At 37.3% G+C, this 20,819-nt stretch overlaps 1 non-coding gene across 1 annotated transcript; it reads right to left on the bottom strand.

The window, feature by feature from the left end:
- Positions 1-35: 35 nt before the first annotated feature.
- On the bottom strand, positions 36-20,757 carry LOC100241838 (uncharacterized). The gene is made up of 11 exons (XR_009465241.1): positions 20,372-20,757; positions 18,451-18,591; positions 17,990-18,355; positions 16,928-17,173; positions 16,565-16,657; positions 15,765-15,965; positions 12,151-12,286; positions 5,509-5,664; positions 1,504-1,611; positions 544-633; positions 36-465 (listed from the first exon to the last, which is right to left on the bottom strand). It is a non-coding gene; the product is annotated as an uncharacterized LOC100241838 (transcript).
- Between the last annotated feature and the right edge of the window lie 62 nt (positions 20,758-20,819).

The raw sequence follows: 20,819 nt of genomic DNA, 5'->3' as shown, positions 1-20,819 counted from the left end.
CTATTCACTGTTTCATTGTTTTGCCAGTCATCAAATGGAAGGGAATAACTATAGTTGGAACAGATGATAGCCGTGGAGAGATGCTTCGTGTTCTGACAATCACATCTTTAAAAAGATGAAACATTAGTAACAAGGAAAACAAAGTGGTGGAGCGGGGTTGTGGGGTGGAACAAACACCCTTTTTTTCCTTTCAGGTCCCCACATCAAATGTCTATATCACAAATGGGGTTTTTATTTTTATTTTTTTGCATTTTTTCCTGATAAATAAACAAAAATACTGGATTCCAATGCTAGACCTATCCCATACACACCCTTTTACCAGACAATGCCCAGGGCAGAAAACATGGTGCTGAAAAATCAAATCTTGAGAATATCAGCTCCTACAGCAGAGAGTGAAGATGCACAGGGAAACCAGTACCGGCGTTTGCCATCTCTGTGACCATTATCAATCATTGCAAGACCTTCCTGCATCACCCAACAGAGTTTCATGAGCATCAATTAAAATGAATATTAGGACTGATTGATGATCAACGAAAATCTTACGTCCAATAAAGTTTCAAGGGCATCAGTGGCGCGCCCAGAGGGCCAGGAGAGCCGTCCTTCCACCTCTTCAATAGTAACAAAGCCTTGAGCCTGGAAGGAAGAGTAATTGCAACACAATTGTGACAATCATTATAGTGGAAATAGGGAAAGAACTATGGTTTTGTTCTGTGTTTAATAGACCAGAGCCGATCAGTTGGTTAAGGTCCCCAAGTTTGCCATAAATGAAAGTGCTTCATTTACATGTAGTAAAGCAAACAAGCTACCTTTACCACAGGTAAACTTCCCTACGTTCAGAATGAAGTCTTTGTACACTGTCTCCAACTTTTCAGAACCACCTTAGCAAACTAGGCTAGTTCAGCAATAAAGTCATCCCAACTCACCACATATATGTGTATGTGTGCACGCGTGTGAGAAAGCGAAGAGATAGACAGACAGACAGACGGATGCTGAGCAAGGATGAGGTTTCACTAACCCATATGGTCATACCTACAACACACTAATATAAATCGCTGTAAAATATGGGTCTTCACTCTTTGCTAGGTTTTTTTATTCATCATTACTAATAACTGCTTGGCTATTAAAACAAGCATATTTAGGTTGACAACATGAAACAAGTGCTCAGTCCATGGATTCCATGAGAAGACCTTTAGAATATGGCCTACTTAGCTAATAAAACGAAGGTCTTTGCATGTTTTTTGCAATTTTTTGCCCCATATCTTAGTGGTTAAATATGATAAGAAAGATAGATCCACTTCTTTATAGTTGGTCCTCTCCAATGACACACATAGAGCAAATCTGACTCAGACCAGTCCTATAATCTGAAACTAACATATGCATGGATTTTAAAAGTTTTAACAATGTCAGGCAAGCAATAGAGGAGAAGAAAAAATAGCAATAAGTTTTATATAAGAGAATATTGCATCAAGAAGTCTTAAGGGAAAAATTGAAAACAATCATAACCTGAGCCAGCTCTAGAATTGAATTATGGTCTTTGTTCAACTCTGTAGGGACAGACCTAACAAGCTTTCGCTTTCCAACAGATATCACCTCAAAACCACTACCCAATACCTGGAAAGGTTCGAGCACCGAATGTTAATACAGTGTATCATAAACATCAAGAACACTGCTTAGGAGATGCATCCTGACGTTTATATTAAAGAAGTTCGCTACTGATCAAACCATGCAAACATTCCATTTACTTCTGGCAAGAAATAGTAATGGCACCAATATATATCAAAAAATTAATAATACTGAAAATAAAAGAAATCAAGTATAGATGTCAGCATTAGATGAAAGTCTTAATCATTGATAGATGCTCCAAGAAAGTCCTAATATCCATCCATAGATGTTTAATGGGAGCAGTTATCTTTTAATCTAGAAGAATGTTATAGAGGTGAGATTGATTGAATTGGTTAACTATTGACCAGGGAAATCCCTTGGGATGCATATGGCTTCTAGTTACCATCATTAAAAACTTATGATAAACAATATGATACAAAAATATAATACATTCTTTATGAAATTCAAATACGTATTGACAATCCGTATCTTAAGTGTATCAGACGACGCAAACAGGATACATGATATGACATAATACAACAATATAATAATACATGCACCTTTAGCTATTTTTCATAGTTTTTTTAAGAATAATCAAATTCAACATTTTTTTTTCTTAAAAGCATTATTAATTATGTGTTTAAAATGTACTTTAAGGTTAAAAATTGATCATAAAAAAGAGAAAATAATCATACATGAGAAGTTATATTCTTGTTGTTAAAAGACACATAAAATATTGAGAGTTCAACTAAAATTATTCTTACAATGAATATTGGGGAATTGCAATTTTAATTATTTGAAAATTGACATTGAAATAATGGCGATTTGTAAATAAAAATCTTTTATTTAATAAATTAGTTTTTCTTCTTTTAGTTTCAAGATTTCTTTTCTAGTGAGAAACGAACGATGACAAAACACAAAAAATTAAAATTTTGGTGATCACGCATAAAAACACACATATCACAAACATATGTAAGTACATATTCCTAATCTCAATTTGGAACTAAAAATCATATCTGAATTTTCAAAAAGTTTATTTTAGTAGATTTTGTAACTAACCTATGCATTAAACTCATATTTTGTAAAATTGAACTTTTCAAAACTCTAGCGTTCATTTTTTTTTTTTATATGGTATGACATAGTTTAACTCTTGAAATCCTACCACCTTTCATGAAATTGATTATACATTACTATATACTTTTATTCTTCCAATAAATATGTATTCCATATATGTATGTGTATTTTTTCTTCTTATTTTTCATTATGTAAGAAAACTTAGGAAACATGATATGATAAGATACAAGATATAGAAAAAATAGAAAAATGAAACAGGATACATTTTATGAGTGAACAACCATGTCAATTTGTCAAAGGACAACTTGCTGTCCACACTTCTTCTTTCCTTATTTTAGCCCACACTTCTTTTCTTATTTTAGCCCACAATTGTTTCTTTATTTCTCCATTTATTATTCTGTACAGTTAGCATATATTATTTGACAGATTATAATTTACATATATAGGGCTAGAATCATGCGGGAATTTATTTGCTTTTATTTGCTTTCCATGTATAGCATCCTTGTAAAGTCTATATATAATATACAAAACTCAAGGTCAAGGGATTCGGCCATTCATACAATATTTTGACATGGTATTAGAGCTTGTGTTCTGAACCTAGAGTTTACACGCTTTCTAGTTTTTCTTTAGGTTTTCTCGGATTTAGCCCTAAGGGGCTCTCGGATTTAGCCCTAAGGGGCTCTCGGATTTAGCCCTAAGGGCTCTCGGATTTAGCCCTAGGGGCTCTCGGACTCTAGCCCAGCTTTTCGGTTCTTTTTCTTTTTTTTCTGGTGGTTGTGACAACACATCTGTGATGTGATCTTGGAGTTTTCTTTGGGTTTCTTCGATTCTAGGCTCTTGGAGATCTTCGATTATTTGGAGGTTTGTTATCAGATTTAGGCTCTTTGACGATGTTTTTTTTGTTTCCTAGGCTATTTCTGTTTTCGTAATGTCTGAAGAATATTCTATTGTTTGTTTCAATGGCAAAAACTATCTTAGTAGGGAGTTTTAGTTTAAGATGTTTGTGAAAAGTAAGAAGCAAGATAGAGTCTCTAAGTCATCTACGGAATCTGAGAACCGGGCGATGTCTCTTGCTTATTCTAAAATCATTTGGCTTCGAGGTTTGCTTGTGAAGTTAGACTTTTTTGAGACCGATCCTACACCTCTACATGCCGATAATACAAGTACTATTCAGATCACGACTAATCCTGTCTATCATGAGCGCACAAAGCATATTGAAGTGGACTGTCACTCTATCCGTGCAACCTTTGAAGCTCATGTTATCACTCTTCCACATATTTCCACTGACTTACAAGTTGCTGATATCTTCACCAAGGCTCTCCCTCGTCATCGACATTGCTTGCTAAGTAGCAAATTGATGCTTGTTGATTAACCTGCATCAATTTGAGGGGGGCTGTCAAAGGACAACTTGCTGTCCACATTTCTTCTTTCCTTATTTTAGCCCACAATTGTTTCTTTATTTCTCCATTTATTATTCTGTACAGTTAACATATATTATTTGACAGATTATAGTTTACATGTATAGGGCTAGAATCATGCGGGAATTTATTTGTTTTTATTTGCTTTCCATGTATAGCATCCTTGTAAAGTCTATATATAATATACAAAACTCAAGGTCAAGGGATTCGGCCATTCATACAATATTTTGACACAATTACCTTTAATAGGGGAATGGCATCCTATATCAAATTATGGGTTTAGCATGTTCTTTTGTGGGGAAAAAAAGAAAAGACACCTGGAATTCCATTCCATTGTGCATTTTTTGGACGGTTTGGAAGGAAAGGAATAGGTTAGCGTTTAGGGGGGGGTCTTTAGATATACAAAAATTCAAGAATTTTTTTGTATGTAATTTGTGGAGTTGGGCTAGGGTGTACATTGGTGAGGATACCTATTCTCTTTTAGGCTTTTTGGAGTGGCTTGCGGCCACTTGAGGGTGGGTGAGGTTCTCCCTCTTTTTTGTTCGGTTCCCCTTTTGGGGCATTTGTGTATACCCCCTGTATACATGCGGCTTTTTAGCCTTTTCTAATATATTCTGATCGTTTATCTATCAAAAAAAAAAAAAAAAAAAAACGTGCATAATTATAAAAGTTTTGTTTACCCTTTCTCTTTTTTTCTTTTTTTGACCAAAACATTCCTGTGCGACGCTGGTATCACATCTATCTAGTTGAGCTGTGGAGCAAGATGGGAGGCAAGATGATAATAGTCATTGTATGAAAGTTTTGATTTCCTTGGATGTGAAATTCCCTCACCTATTTAAGATTGCCTATTCTTTTATTCATATTCTTCAGGGATGAAGATAAAAGAAACATACACACCTCATATTTATTTCTTTTTATATTTTTAACTAAACCCATTTTTGTTAATACCATTTGTGGGATTATCATGTAGATTGACAATAATTTCAGGAATTTATAAGATCAAAAGCCTAGGATTGGAATAAAATGTAAGTGAAATTTCTAATTCAACTTTAACTAAATGTTAGGATAAAAAATCTCAGATTCAATGCATTTTGGGATTTTATTTTAAGAAATATGATTTCCAACTCTTAATTTGGATACTGGCACACTAAACACACTCTTAAACTATATTTGAATGAATATGGGAAAGGTGCAGGGTCATAGACTATGTCTCTCATCCTTTACTTGATTTCCTCAAGACTTCTTAGTTTTAAGAACTTTGAATTAAGCAACACATCTTCACATCAGATTCCAAAACCCTACCACCACCCATGCAGATCTTAAGCATATACCAAGAATTCAAGCCATTTCAGAGCACTTGCTCCATAAACATAGTATGCTGTGAAACATTAAGAGAGAGAATCAACTACAATACCTTCAGCTTACTTATGGCACGCAAGCAGTCATCCTCAGATACAGCTCCATGAGCAACTTTTACGTCTCTGGCAAAGCAAATTGCACAGTTCCTGCAAGTCAATGAAACCTCCATTGTGAACTCTTGTCGCTAAGCATATGTCAACAATTTGCACACCTGTCTAGCCAAGTATACTCACAAACAAAAGTAAGTTTCATCTCTGAAATTGGGTTGATAAATATTTACAGAAAATAGAATCAATATTCCCTAAGAATCTTTAATTCAATATCCATTTTTTTATGGATATCTTCAATTCAATATAAATAAGAAAGTTTTATCTCAAACAAACCACTAAAAAGGACATTATTATTTGAAACTGCAGGAAGCATGAATACTGAATCAGCAGTTCTTTAGAGGTTGCAGCACACACAGGCGATGGTGTTTCATTAAGGTAATTGAAGTAGCTTAAAGTTTTGCCTTTTTTTTTTCTTTTTCCTTGGGGCAGGGGCTGAGGTGGTATGCAAAGTAAAGTACTTATCCAAATATATTTTTTTTTTTATAGGTACTTATCAAAAAGATAAGGTAAGTATTTATCCAAATATATGATGTGGAGTCTGTGAGTGTGTAGGTATGCATATTTGCATGTATGTACCCACACATTTTATCCATTCATATCAGGGGCTACAAAAAGCTATCACCCAGTTTCAATATGCAATAAAGATTCATTAATAATAGAAAATAGAGAAGATAAATGCACAGAGGAATCTTAACCTACGCAACAAATTGATTCATAATTTATGTTCCAAATTCTAATCTAAGATCAGAATTTGGGTCAATTGTGCCCTTGCAACATCTCCTGGAGAACATTTCTGCTCACTTCTCCCCAATACAAAATTTCATTTGAACTGCACTGTGCAAGAATCATACTGACAACATGCATGTTGTTTAGAATAGGCCCGATTCAGTCGCTGGGCCAAGAGATGGGAGGCAAGCAAGACAGATTGTCAAAGGGCCCGTCACACAGAGCTACTCACTCTGCAAAGGGGAAGGCGAAGGTAGGCTACGAGGAATCTGAAAATCAACGGAGGGGCTTCACGGTGAAGTGTGGTTCAAAGAAGCTGTGGAATGTTCTACTTCCATCAAGCTCTGCATGCCGACAAGGGGATCGAAGCCGAGGAGAGCCACTCACGACTGAGAGATCGCCGACAGGTAGCGATACTCTTCCATTGGAAGAAGCCTCCGAGGCGGGATCACAGTTGGTTCAAGGGTGTTTCGAGGAAGGAACGACGCCGACAGAGGAAATCGAGGAACAAAGGAATATTCTTAGGGCTCCTTTTATGTCAAAAGAGAAGGAGAAAATGCGCAATAATGCTATAGGAGAAGACAGAGCAGGTGTTAAGGGCTTTGCGGGTTATTCTCATAGTGGATCTTCAGTCTCAGATCATCCTTCTTATCCCGCAAACAAAGAAAAAGGGCTTATCTTTGAGGGGTACTGTGGAATGACGGAAGTGGGAATTTTCCAGGTATCTTCTCACCATTCTTCTCAGCCTTCTCTGCCTTTACGGTCTCCCTTCTCTGGTGTGGCTCCTCCATACCAAAGTCCTTCTGTTCCCGATCTCTCCATTTCAGCCTTTCATTCCCAGTTTCCTATGAAAGACCGAGTGTTAACTGAAAGTTGTTCAAAAAAAAATGTCGTTGGGGATTATCGTCTTGGGTATGTTGGCAATCCTAATCATGTTGAAGCGGTGTCCCAGCTGGCTAGATTGAATCTGATGTCTGAGAGCTTTAAGTATGATAGGACCAATCCCAACTCGCCTCATGGGGCCCCTATTCTGGGTGCAGTAAGCCAGGGAGACTCAGAATTCTCCCAGATGAGGGGGGTTCCAAATAGAAGGTCTTTCCCCCAGCAAAATGGCTAAAGTTTGTGAGGTCTTAAGCTCCTTGGATATTAAGGTGTATTCAAGACGAAAGAACAGAATTGCCATAGGCAATTGAGCTTTGGTGGTGATGGTTTGGAGATTTAGGGACAGTGAGGTGTTATTATGAGGATCATAAGCTGGAATATAAGGGGGCTGGGATCTAGGAAAAAGAGGAGGGTGGTTAAGGAATTTTTGCGACTTCAGAATCCGAATGTAGTGATGTTTCAGGAAACAAAAAGAAAGGTGTGCGACAGAAAGTTTGTAAATAGTGTCTGGTCGGTTAGGAATAAGGAGTGGGTTATTCTCCCGACGTGCGGGGCTTCAGGAGGGATTTTGATCATTTGGAACTCAAAAAAAATGAGCGGTGAGGAGGTGGTAATAGGATCCTTTTCCGTCTCAGTCAAGTTCTTGTTGGATGGAAGCGGACCATTGTGGTTGTCCGCAGTCTATGGGCCAAACAATCCCTCAATTAGGAAGGATTTTTGGGTGGAGTTATTAGACCTTTTTTGCCTTACTTATCCTTCATGGTGTGTGGGAGGTGACTTCAATGTTATAAGGAGAAGATCAGAAAAACTGGAGGGATCTGGATTCACTTCCAGCATGAGGGATTTTGATGGTTTTATAAGAGAATGCGAATTACATGATCCCCCATTACGGAATGCCTCTTTTACTTGGTCAAACATGCAAGAGTCACCGGTGTGTAAGAGATTGGATCGGTTTTTCTATTCAAATGAGTGGGAGCTTTCCTTCCCTCAAAGCCTTCAAGAAGTTCTTCCTAGATGGACATCGGATCATTGGTCGATTGTCTTGGATACCAATCCGTTCAAGTGGGGCCCAACACCTTTTAGGTTCGAGAATATGTGGTTGCAACATCATAGTTTCAAAGAGTGCTTTAGCAGTTGGTGGAGAGAATTTGAAGGAAATGGTTAGAAAGGTCACAAGTTCACTAGGAAGTTACAATTCGTTAAGGCAAAATTGAAATATTGGAATAAGAATACTTTTGAAATGCTTAAGGAAAGGAAAAAAACCATATTGGATGAAATAGCTTACATTGATGCCATTGAACAAGAAGGGGCTCTCTCTTCTGATCTTGCAGCTCAAAGAGTTGTAAGAAAAGGGGAGCTAGAGGAACTAATTTTGAGAGAAAAAATTCATTGGAGACAAAAAGCTAAGGTAAAATGGGTTAAGGACGGGGATTGTAACTCAAAGTTGTTTCACAAAATGACTAATGGGAGACGAAACAGGAATTTCATCAAATTCTTGGAAAATGAAAGAGGTTTGGTGTTGGATAATTCCGAGAGCATCACAGAAGAGATATTACTTTATTTCAAAAAGCTCTACTCGAGTCCTCCTGGTGAGTCATGGAGAGTAGAAGGTATTGATTGGTCCCCTATATCAGAAGAGAGTGCTTCAAGGCTGGATTCCCCTTTCGCTGAAGTAGAGATCTTTAATGTCATCTTTCAGTTAGATAGGGATAAGGCGTCGGAGCCTGACGGTTTCACCATAGCAGTGTTTCAGGATTGTTGGGATGTGATCAAGGAAGACTTAGTGAGGGTGTTTGCAGAGTTTCACAATAGCGGGATTATTAATCAAAACACCAATACTTCCTTCATAGTCCTTTTGCCCAAAAAGAGTCAGTCAAAGAAGATTTCGGATTTTAGACCTATTAGTCTGATCACTTGTCTATATAAGGTAATAGCAAAAGTCTTGTCAGGGCGACTAAGAGGAGTACTACACGAGACCATCCACTCCACTCAAGGTACTTTTGTTCAAGGGAGACAAATTCTGGATGCAGTTCTTATAGCCAATGAGATTGTGGACGAGAAAAGGCGATCAGGGAAGGAGGGAGTTGTATTCAAGATAGACTTTGAAAAGGCTTATGACCATGTGAAATGGGATTTTTTGGATCACGTGTTGGAGAAGAAGGGATTTAGTTCTAAATGGAGGAGTTGGATGAGAGGTTGTCTGTCGTCAGTCTCTTATGTTATTCTAGTGAACGGTAATGCTAAAGGGTGGGTCAAGGCATCTAGAGGTTTAAGACAAGGTGACCCTTTATCTCCTTTCCTGTTCACTATTGTTGCAGATGTGTTGAGTAGAATGTTGTTGAAAGTTGAGGCAAGAAATTTGCTGGAAGGCTTCAAGATAGGTAGAAACAGATGGGACGATACCATCCTCTTGCTAACCCTAGAAAGGAAGAATTGCAAACTCTTTTTTTTGATAGATAAACAACCAAATATATTAGAAAAGGCTAAGAAGCCGCACGTATATAGGGGTATACAGAAAAGCCCAAAAAACAGAGCTGAAAGAAAAAAGGGGATAAACCTCACCCACCCTCAAGTGGTCGCAAGCCACTCCAAAAAGCCTAAAAGAGAGTAGGTTTCCTCACCAATGTACACCCTAGCCCAACTCCACAAGTTACAAACAAAAAAATTTTTGAATTTCTGAATATCTAACAACCCTCCTCTGAAAGCTAACCTATTCCTTTCCTTCCAAACCGTCCAAAATATGCACAACGGGATGGAATTCCATATCTTTTTTCTTTTTTTCCCACAAAAGAACCCCTCCAGCTAAGTAACACCTCTATAACTGACTTTGGGAACACCCATTGAACTCTGAAGATGACAAGGGTAATCTCCCAAATAGTCTTAACCACTGTACAATGTAAAAGAATATGATTCGCATTTTCTTCTTCGCAGCTGCACAAAAAACACCGATTAGGGAGCTGCCACCCCCTTCTTTGAAGCTTATCCAAGGTGAGGATCTTCCCCCACGAAGCTTCCCAAGCAAAAAAAGACACTTTTTTTGGAACCTTATCCATCCAAATGCGTCTATTCGGATCTTCCCCCAGGAAGAATTGCAAACTCTTAAGAGTTTATTGTTAGTGTTTGGTCAAATCTCTGGGCTTAAGGTCAATCTTGACAAGAGTAATCTTTTTGGCATCAACCTTGATCAGAATCATCTCTCTAGGTTAGCCTTGATGCTTGACTGCAAGGCTTCAGATTGACCCATACTTTATCTGGATCCTCCTTTGGGAGGGAATCCAACTACTTGTGGATTCTGGGATCCAATGATTGAGAGAATCTCTAGGAGATTAGACGGATGGCAAAAGGCTTACTTATCTTTAGGTGGTAGGCTAACTCTCCTACACTCTTACCTTTCCCATATCCCTAGCTACTTCCTTTCTCTGTTTAAGATTCCAACTTCAGTGGTTGCAAAAGTTGAGAGAATGCAAAGGGACTTTCTTTGGTCAGGGGTTGAGGAAGGCAAAAGAGATCATCTTGTTAGGTGGGATGCAGTGTGCAAGCCGAGGGTTAAAGGGGGTTTAGGGATTGGGAAGATACCTTTAAGGAATCACGCTCTTTTAGGGAAATGGTTGTGGAGGTTTCCTAGGGAAAGTACAACTCTATGGCATCAGGTCATTCTTAGCATATACGGGACACACTCAAATGGTTGGGATGCCAATACTGTAGTTAGATGGTCACACCGCTGTCCTTGGAAGGCCATTGCACAAGTCTTTTAGGATTTTTCCAAGTATACTCGGTTTATCATAGGAGATGGGGAAAAAATTCGCTTTTGGGAAGATTTGTGGTGGGGGGACCAAATCTTTAAAGACCAACATCCAAGACTATATCGAGTAGTAATGGATAAAAATATTCATATATCTTCAATTCTCGGTTCGTCTCGCCCTTTCTCATGGAACTTTAATTTCTGTCGTAATCTAACCGATTCTGAGATAGAAGATCTAGAACGCCTCATGCACTCTCTAGATTGTATGAACTTATCCACTTCCGCTTCAGACGCGAGATCATGGTCCTTATTGTCTTCAGGATTGTTTACAGTTAAGTCTTTCTTTACAGCCTTGTCCCAAATGCCTAATTCATCTCCATTTTTCCCCACTAAGTTTGTATGGAAATCTCAAGTCCTTTTCAAAGTTAAGGCCTTTGTCTGGCTTGTGACACACAAAAAGGTAAATACCAATGACTTGCGACAATTGAGGAGACCCCACAAAGCTATTAACCTTGACATATGTAAGTTGTGTATGGAGCAAGGAGAATCAGCAGATCATCTCTTTCTCCATTGTTCAGTGACGTTGGGGTTGTGGCACAGACTTTTTCAGCTAGCCAAGATGGATTGGGTACCTCCGAAAAGCATTTCAGACATGATGTTCATCAATTATAAAGGATTTGGCAAGTCCAAGAGAGGGGTAATTCTGTGGCAAAACGCGAGTATAGCGTTAATCTGGGTTGTGTGGCAGGAAAGAAATGTTAGGATATTTGAGGACAAAACTAGGAATTCAGAGAATCTTTGGGATTCCATTCATTTCCTTGCATCCTTTTGGGCTTTTTGTTCAGCGGGTTTTAAGGGCATCCCCCTTAACGTATTACAACTTGATTGGCTAGCAGTGTGTAGATCCAATAGTTCCAATGGGACGGCCTAGTGTATTGTTATTTTTTCATGTTGTTTAGTTTTACTTTTGGCGGGAGGATTCCTCATCCTCCTTTTGTACTTCTTTTTCTATCAATATATTCACGCGTGGTTTCCTATCAAGAAAAAAATGTTGTTTAGAATACGCACACTGACAACATGCATTAATTATAGCATGAAAAAGTAACACATGCATTCAAACTAGTCTCAGAATAATCAACAAAATAACATATATTTTAAAGAAATGGCAGATCAGAGGTCAGAGACTTCTTTTTAAATAAATTTCAAGAGGTGCACCATCAAGTAGATTGAAACCAACCAAGTTCATAATAGAAGTCACCAATTCCTAATAGCTCTACCCAAAATCCTTTATTCAATGCCAAGGGGTCTACTCCTACTTTAGCGCACATCTCATGGAACTGTGATCTGAAAGCAGGGTTCTTGCGAATGTCATTCTGCACCAACCATATCAACTTCAGTACAATTTCATATTTTCGACATCAAACAATGAAATATCATCATTTTTTTCCCCTGAAAGTATACATGATGTATACAAGGCAACAAGGCCAAAAAGAAAAGGAATAGCAAAAAATCACCCCCTTACTTACATCCCAACCAATCATTGAAATCGAAAATGGACCATGATGAACAATCTACATACATCCTAACCCAATCTGAAAACATGTACAAAAAAGACCGTAAAACAGCTTGATCCGCTAATTCAGTATCTTCAACTTCTACATTCATAGCATTACTTTATACTTTTGAAAATAGGGATTAGCAAACAGGTCACATACTAGTGCTTAATGAGGTCATTTAAATTTTCCTCCAAATCCCAACCTTCTACCTCCATTAGAATTCTTTCGAGGCTACAACATATTCTGCCTGTTTCATTATTCAAATTATTTTTTAATCTTTCACCAAACTCCCAAAACCGAAATCATCTATCATTCAGACCAAAACTCATCCAAATAAACAAAAGGATTATTGCGCCAAGATGTTGATCAAAATTTTCAGACTCTCACAATTCACCAAGTCTAAAATTTGGGGCTCAATGTCTTACGGATCTCACCAATTTTTCACCAAGCTCCAATCCAATAAAGTCATCCCAACTCACCACATATATGTATGTGTGCACACATGTGAGAAAGCAAAGAGATAGACAAACAAACAAACAGATGCTGAGCAAGGATGAGGTATCACTAACCCATATGGTCATACCTACAACGTGCTAATATAAATCGTTGTACAATATGGGTCTTCACTCTTTGCTAGGTTTTTTCATTCATCATTACTAATAACTGGTTGGCTATTAAAGCTGGGATCTTCGTAGGATACAGCAGCCAATCAAAGACTTATAGAGTCTATATGCCTCATGGTGACAAAGTCATTGTCAGCAGAGATGTCAAATTCACGGAGGATGATAAATGGAGCTAGGATGCTAAAAAAATCAGAATCTCGAGTTCCTTGATGAAAATATTAATGACATTCCTATAAAAGGCACCAGATCACTTTCTGATATTTATCAAAGGTGTAATGTGGTTGTGTTTAAGCCTGCAGGGTTTACTAAAGCTGCCGAGGATCAAAAATGGAGAGTTGCAATGCAGGAGGAACTCAACATGATAGAGATAAAAAAACACTTGAGAGCTAGTTGACAGACCAACACATAAAAAGGCCATTGGTGTCAAGTGGGTTTATAGGACCAAACTCAATTTTGATGGTTATGTAAACAAACATAAAGCCAGGCTGGTTGTCAAAGGTTATGCTCAAATGTTCGATGTGGATTTTTCAAAGACCTTTGGACTTGTAGCTAGGTTGGATACAATAAGGATGCTGCTAGCTTTGACTACTCAAAAAGGTTGGAAAATATGTCAGCTAGATGTAAAATCAGCCATCCTAAATGGCTACCTTGAGGAGGAAATCTTCGTGGGACAACCTAAAGGATTTGCAGTAAAAGGGAAAGAAGACAAGGTTTATCAACAAAAGAAAGCCTTGTATGGCTTAAAGCAAGCCCCCAGAGCTTGGTACAGCAGGATTAATGCACATCTGCTTAGTCTGGGGTCTAAAAAAGGTCAAAAGTGAATCCAGACTTTATATTAGAAAAGTTAATTCTGACATACTTATTGTTTCATTATACATTGATGATTTGCTTGTAACAGGGAGCAATCAATGTTTAATGGTTAAATTCAAAGCTGAAATGGAGGAGGTCTTTGAGATGACAGATCTTGGAGACATGTCTTATTTCTTGAGAATGGAAGTGCATCAGAATCAGCACGAGATATTCATCTGTCAGCAAAAGTATGCAAAGGAAACTCAAAAAGTTCAAGATGGAGGAATGCAAGCCCACAGCAACACCTATGAATCAAAAAGAAAAGTTTTGTAAAGAAAATAGTGCTGAAAAAGTAGATGAAGAGTTATACAGAAGCATGATTGGATGCCTAATGTATTTGACTGCAACAAGGCCAAATATAGTACATGTTGTAAGTCTACTCTCAAGATACATGCATTGTGCTAGTGAAATTCACTTGCAGGCAGCAAAACGTGTTGTGAGATATATAAAAGGCACATCAGGTTATTGCTTCAGTTTTGGTTCAGGTTTTTTCTTTTGGTGTTCTAAAAAACAGGATATCGTGCTACAATCCACAGCCGAAACAGAGTACATTGTTGTTGCAGCTGCAAATCAAGCACTTTGGATAAGAAAGCTGCTAACAGACCTAAACATGGAGCAAACTGGAAGCACACAAGTCTTTGTTGACAATCAGGCTGCAATTTAAATTGCAAGTAATCCAATATTCCATGGCAGGACAAAGCACTTAAAAATCAAGTTTTATTTCTTAAGGGAAATACGGCAGGATTGAGAAGTAAATTTGGAACATTGTAAAACAGAAGTACAAAATGTTGATATTCTAACAAAAGCCCTACCGAGAGCTAGGTTTGAATTTCTCATTAAAAGACTTGGAGTTTGTAGCTCCTAAGTCAAGGAGGAGTGTTGAGTAAAATGCCTTAGTACCTACAAACATGCCGGAAGTCGTGTGAAAGCGAATCTGTTAAGAAAGCTGCTGAGGTGTAAAGAGATGCTGAAATTGAGGCTGCAACCATGAAAAACTTAGTCAATGAAGCTGATAGAGTTTCATGGAGCTTAATAACTGTTATGTAGCTGTTGCTATTTTAAAGGAAATAGCTGTTAGTCCCAACATATAGCTATTTTTGCTGCTTTTCTGTTGTTTTCTGTTACAAACTTGTGTATAAATGTTGCATTGATCATTCAATAAGAGTAGACATTTTCGCTAGCTCAAATATAGTTTTTTTTGTTGCTTCTAACACTTCTTGATTCTAAAACCTACAACCTTTCATCCTTTTCAGCAATTTGCAGACCTCGAGTATTTTGGAGGCAGGGATGGGCATTTTTCGTTCATATGAGAGTATGGATCCAGGGTATTGTACTCTGGCAATTCCATTCGATACTTTCCTTTTATCTGACAATAAGGCTGCACAATGTCCCCATCATTGCACCATTTTGGCAGGCGGCTTGAATCATTTTCAAAAAAACTCAGTGTGTATGCATCTTTTATCTGCATTTTTGGAAATAAAACAAATTGAGACATATGCAAGACAGCAATAACTCTGCTTTTTTACACAAACAACCCACTAAATCAGATTGCTTAACACTTTGATTTGGGAACATTATAAGTTAAGTTCCGATGCAGACTAAGGAGGGAATGTGAAACAGGAACACGGATCATTTATCTGGTTCAGAAAACCTTCAACCCCAAAACCACTAGGATCAGATCATCCTAATCATTTGATGCTGGATAATTTATGTTCAATTTTCTTCATAACATTTATCTACTGATAACCAAAATATATCATGATAATGCTAAATGGTGACTTCTTTTAATCAGGACTAGCAAACTCTGTATTGCTTTGACTCACCGTGAACTCAGTTCCTTGAATAGAGCTAGCAATTGGACCAAATAATCCTGCCTCCTTATACATTTCCAGAATGAAAGCAACACAAGATGTTGACTTTCCATCAGTGTAAACCCAATCATCCTGCTCAGGAATTGTCAGCAATTCAGCAAATGACGATCCACGCGTTTCAGTTTCAATTAGAATCTCAGGAAGAGAAAGGTTCTGCATTAAGGAAAAAGTTACATCGGATGCTAAGAACAAGAACAATTTTTCCTTTTTCTCTCAGAAAAATCAACTAGACATTTTTCTTATTTCAAATCTAACATTCAACAATACCAAGTATGATTGCAACCATTAGATATAACTTTTTCTAAAACTACAAGATTTCTGATGACTTGATTTTTAAGATCAGCCATGATGATATCTACGTCAGACCGAGGATACTTAGGAGGATCCTTAAATGCCAAGTCCCAAATTCCTAATGCAGTCTACATGGTGAACTTTATTTTTCCAACCAATTATACATCAAAGATTCAGATGTTCAATATGTTTTTTCCTCTATATGAATAAGATTTATTTTCTTGCCCATGCTGGGACTCACACCTAGAACCTTCCATATCCTCAACCCAACCCCTTGCCAGGTGTGCTTGGCCTCAAGGGCTTCAAAATGTTCCATATGTTATTCATCAATGAAAAAGGTGACGAATTAACAACCATGTACATTATCATTTTTGACATTAGAATGCCATATCAGTAAACCAACACATCAGTAAGATAATTTGTGAATGGTCAAGCAAGGTGAAGAACAACTAATTAAATACCTGAGTTCCAAGCCTCTTGTTCAAGGCCTCATTCCATAAGTTAGCAGCATATGCAGGCCACATTTGATTCCAAACTGTCATACCTGCAGCAACCTATGCCACATAAAACAAACAGTCAAAGCTGATTAGTTGAAAATAAAACTTTTACACTACCAGCAATCTGGTTGATCCACCAAGATCTGCTTTTTTTGGTTGGCAGAGGGGTGTTTGATAGGGAGCAGCAGCATACTAAAATGTATGAAACTACATAAGATGATAGCAGAGCACCTTTAAAAAAATAATCCAAATCTGAGAAACATTTCTGACTCTTGTTTTAATTGCATGTTGTTGCTTAATTTGAGAAACAATAGAGAAAAACAATACCACATGAGCATCTAAGGGGGGTGGATAGTTTTCATCCAGAGCATCTATCCAGCTAAATATCATGTTATGGTAACCATAAGGTTTGCCTTCCATGCTACGTGCATACTCCCAGGCAGCTGTCTCATTAAACTTGGCTCGGAGGTGAGGATGCAAAGGAAGCAACGCAATATGAGAATTGGAATCATCTTGAGTTAGTGCATCATCCCACCATTCGTCCCATGGTAATGTTACAATAACATCTTCTCCCTAGAACAAAAATGTAAAGCACCATTTTTTATTAACTCAAAATCATAGTTGCATATGAGTGCCCATACCTAATTATTAGTTAAGGTTAATGTCTTAGAGAAGTACAAAAAATTGAATAAGGAAAAAAAATATTCTTCAAGAAAAAAAAATGCCACTCAATCTCTGTTAATAATTTAAAAGAAAAGGACCAAAAAATTGAAGCTTATTTCTATTAAAACAAAAGTATGTAACTTATATTATCTGGTAAGGACTGTAGTTTGTATCATCTGATAAGAAACTCATGTAAACATAATGATCCAAAAGAATCTTTGATGAATAAAATTATTTCCCTCTCTCAAATCCCACATTGAATTATTGTATACAAAATGTGGTAATTTTTAAACTTTCTAGATGTAATGCAAGCAGAAGAATAAGAAATAGTCAACCTTGGCATACCCAAATAGTTTAAGGATTGGTCAGCAAATGGGGAAAACACCAAATTAATAAATGAAGTAAACAATAAGTGCAGCACTAAAATTAAAGAGTTTAAAGAAAAGGAATTATTGCTAGAGCTGTCTTGGTTGCAACATGACTGCGTAATGCAGCTCATAGGACATTTTCAACTGAAACACCATCGTAGCAACAGAATAGCCTTAAAATAGCCCCGTGCCTATAGATATACAGGAAAAAACATGTTAAAAAATTTAAAATAGTAAAAAGAAATTGGAAAATATTACCAATTGAAACAGTATGAAAAATTGTTGACAGTAAGAGCTTATGTTTGATATAATTCTACTACTTCATTGTCACATGATTCAGAAAATTGTAAGGGTTCACCTTTTCATTTCTATGTCCTGATTCACCAACCCATAGCTTCCCTTCAGAATCCCTTAAGCAAACTGCGGAATGACCAGCATAAGATCCCGTGACCCACTTCTCTAGAGTCTCAAAACCACCCCACCGTCCACGAATTTTTGATATTGCAAGGAAATCTCCAGAGTGAATGTCATCAACACTAATGTTTGTAACCCATGGCTGAGGACGTGTTTGAAATGAAGCCCCCATATGCTTCTTGAGAAACCCAAGGTTTGCGTTCTCACCCCATTCAGTATTTGTGAATAATGGGAAGACATCCCAGAGAGCTTCAAGGGTTCCCCGCATCCCAGCGTGCATGAGAAAAACTGAAACCCCTTCGTTTTTCACCTGATTTAGTAGAAAGTAAGGATATATTATGAATCAGGAATAAATACTAAGAAACAATTAGAAGAGGTAGTAAGTGCTATCCAGTAGTAACTTACGTATTCAAACTCAGCTTTTTCTTCCCATGCATCAAATTGAACGGTATGCTCCCGAGACAAAAAGTAGTAATCCCATGTCACTTGGTATGGAGTTGCAAAGACATAAAGGTCCATACACTTCCAACTATGCGCATTACTAACCTGAACAAGTAAAGAATAGCATTTTAAAGCTAAAAATAATTTATTCTTCTGCTGGCCATATTAGGGTATATGATTATACTAATACAAGAAGCTTCCAAGCTAATAAGCAGTGTTGGAGCTAAATCCAACAAGGACTAATATGTCTATGTTCAATAAGGCCATTATCTAAAATTACAAACCAAAAAATGAAACAACATTAAATCCAAGGAAAAAATTGTTCAAAGACCTTATGAAAGCTCTGAGTTACTTTCTACTTATGTTGCATTGGTAATACTTCCAGATGAAAGCAGTAACATTGCTTATGCACTCTATCTGCACCATCGCATTTGCTCTATGTTTCAACATTACACGGGTATGGGTTGTGAATATGAAACAAGCCAATCCACTATCAGACATTAGCAGCAGAAGTATACAACAAATGAAGACAAGAACAAGTTCCTTCCCTAGGATAGCTTCCTGCTTTATCCTCATCAATAAATGTTTCAAAAAGTATCAAGTTCCAATGTCAAACAAGCTATGTAACAGAGAAATATCATTTTATCTTAAGGAAGACATTGATTAAATTTGGACATTTTTATGATTCAACCAACTATAAATGTAAAAATTTGGGAATCAGATCTATCTGAAACAAAAGCTAGACCTGGACCTGACACTTGTCCCTGAGTCTGTAACATCACTTGTGTTAGTGCATCATTATTGTGGAATACTAATATATGTAGGACAAAAGTGGGTTGCAAAAATGGAAGCCTAGCAGCCACCATCAAGTATTAAGAAGCTGCACTACCAATTTGCAACTTCTCCAACATAGATACAAACATAATCTAACATTAACAAATCCCTCTGATATCTCCTTTAAAAGGCTAATTTTCAGGGCAGTATCATTCAATATATATTTACAAAAATGGTAGAAAATCAACTAAAATTTAAACCCCAATTGAGTCTCACCACAAACCTCTGGACAAACCATCCAAAGAGGTCCTACAAAAGATAAGTAGTTTTTAATATTACAAATATCCATACACCCAGTTCTCCATATTTCTACAAAAGCAAACTAATACCAAAGAATTATGCATGTCTATTTGACACCTTGAGAATAAAAGGTCCGTAGTGTTCACTGCCACCAATACTCAGATATCACTGCCACTGATACCCATATATCCAATACTCTAAAACACTAATTATATGTTTGGTTCCTGAAAAATATGAGGGAAAATGCAAGGGAAATAAAATAAAAAGGAAAAGTAGAAGGTAGAAAAAATAAATAAATAAAATTAATAAATTATTTTTATATTTAAAGTGATTTCACTTATTTTTTTCTCTTCTATTCAAATATTAAATGGTTTAAAAATATATAATTTTTTGCTAAGTTTAATTACATTTAATTCTCTTACAAATTTTCACTGTGAAAATCATTTTCCTTAGAAATAAAAAATAAAAAGGTAGGCAAAGATAGTGCCCCAATCAGGTATTCTCATCACAGACCTGAAAGATTATTGCTATTCAAGAAAAACTAAACCCACCTCCCAATACTCTAAATTTCCAGAAAATCAACCAAAAATCACACAAAATAATCACCAATACTTTAAATATCATAAAATTAAGTAAAATTTAAAAACAAAAAAGAATCAGGTACGTTTGTGACTGCCCACCCTCAAATGAAAATCCGGGAAACCTCATTGAGGTCCAATAACAACCAAAACCCACATGCCCAACAATCCCTATTCCCACAAAACCAATCAAAATCAAACAAAACAATCAAAACCCAAGACCAAACCCAAACCTTAATATGAAGTGTGCCCCCACCAAATTCGCTCCCACTTTTGTTGTTGAACTCCATCCAAGCACTGGTCTTGTAAAAGCACGTTCCTGTCCACTCGACAGTCTCGTTGGAGGAGACAGAGCCCACAAAAGTGGGCAGAAGGTCCACTGCGCTGTGGAGGGAGTTGAGAATCGGCCTTGAGAGCTGTCTGTCCCGCGGCCAAATTGGGAGTTTCAGCGCATGAATGGGGGGCACAAAGACCAGAAGAGAGATTATGAGGAAGGTTCTGAGATGGGTGGTTTGGAGGAGACAGGCGGAGGGAGAAGATGGTGCCATGGGGGAGATGAGGGGAGATGGTGTAGGAGAGAAAGGGAGAGAGACACTATTGGATGATGAGAGGTGGATCTAAGTTTGACTCATATATAATTTATTCACAATCCATACCCGCATGCCTTCGTATTTTTGGACT

The sequence above is a fragment of the Vitis vinifera genome, chromosome 19 (assembly GCF_030704535.1).
Source record: "Vitis vinifera cultivar Pinot Noir 40024 chromosome 19, ASM3070453v1".
Taxonomy (NCBI): domain Eukaryota; kingdom Viridiplantae; phylum Streptophyta; class Magnoliopsida; order Vitales; family Vitaceae; genus Vitis; species Vitis vinifera.
This window is presented reverse-complemented; position numbering and strand designations above follow the sequence as displayed.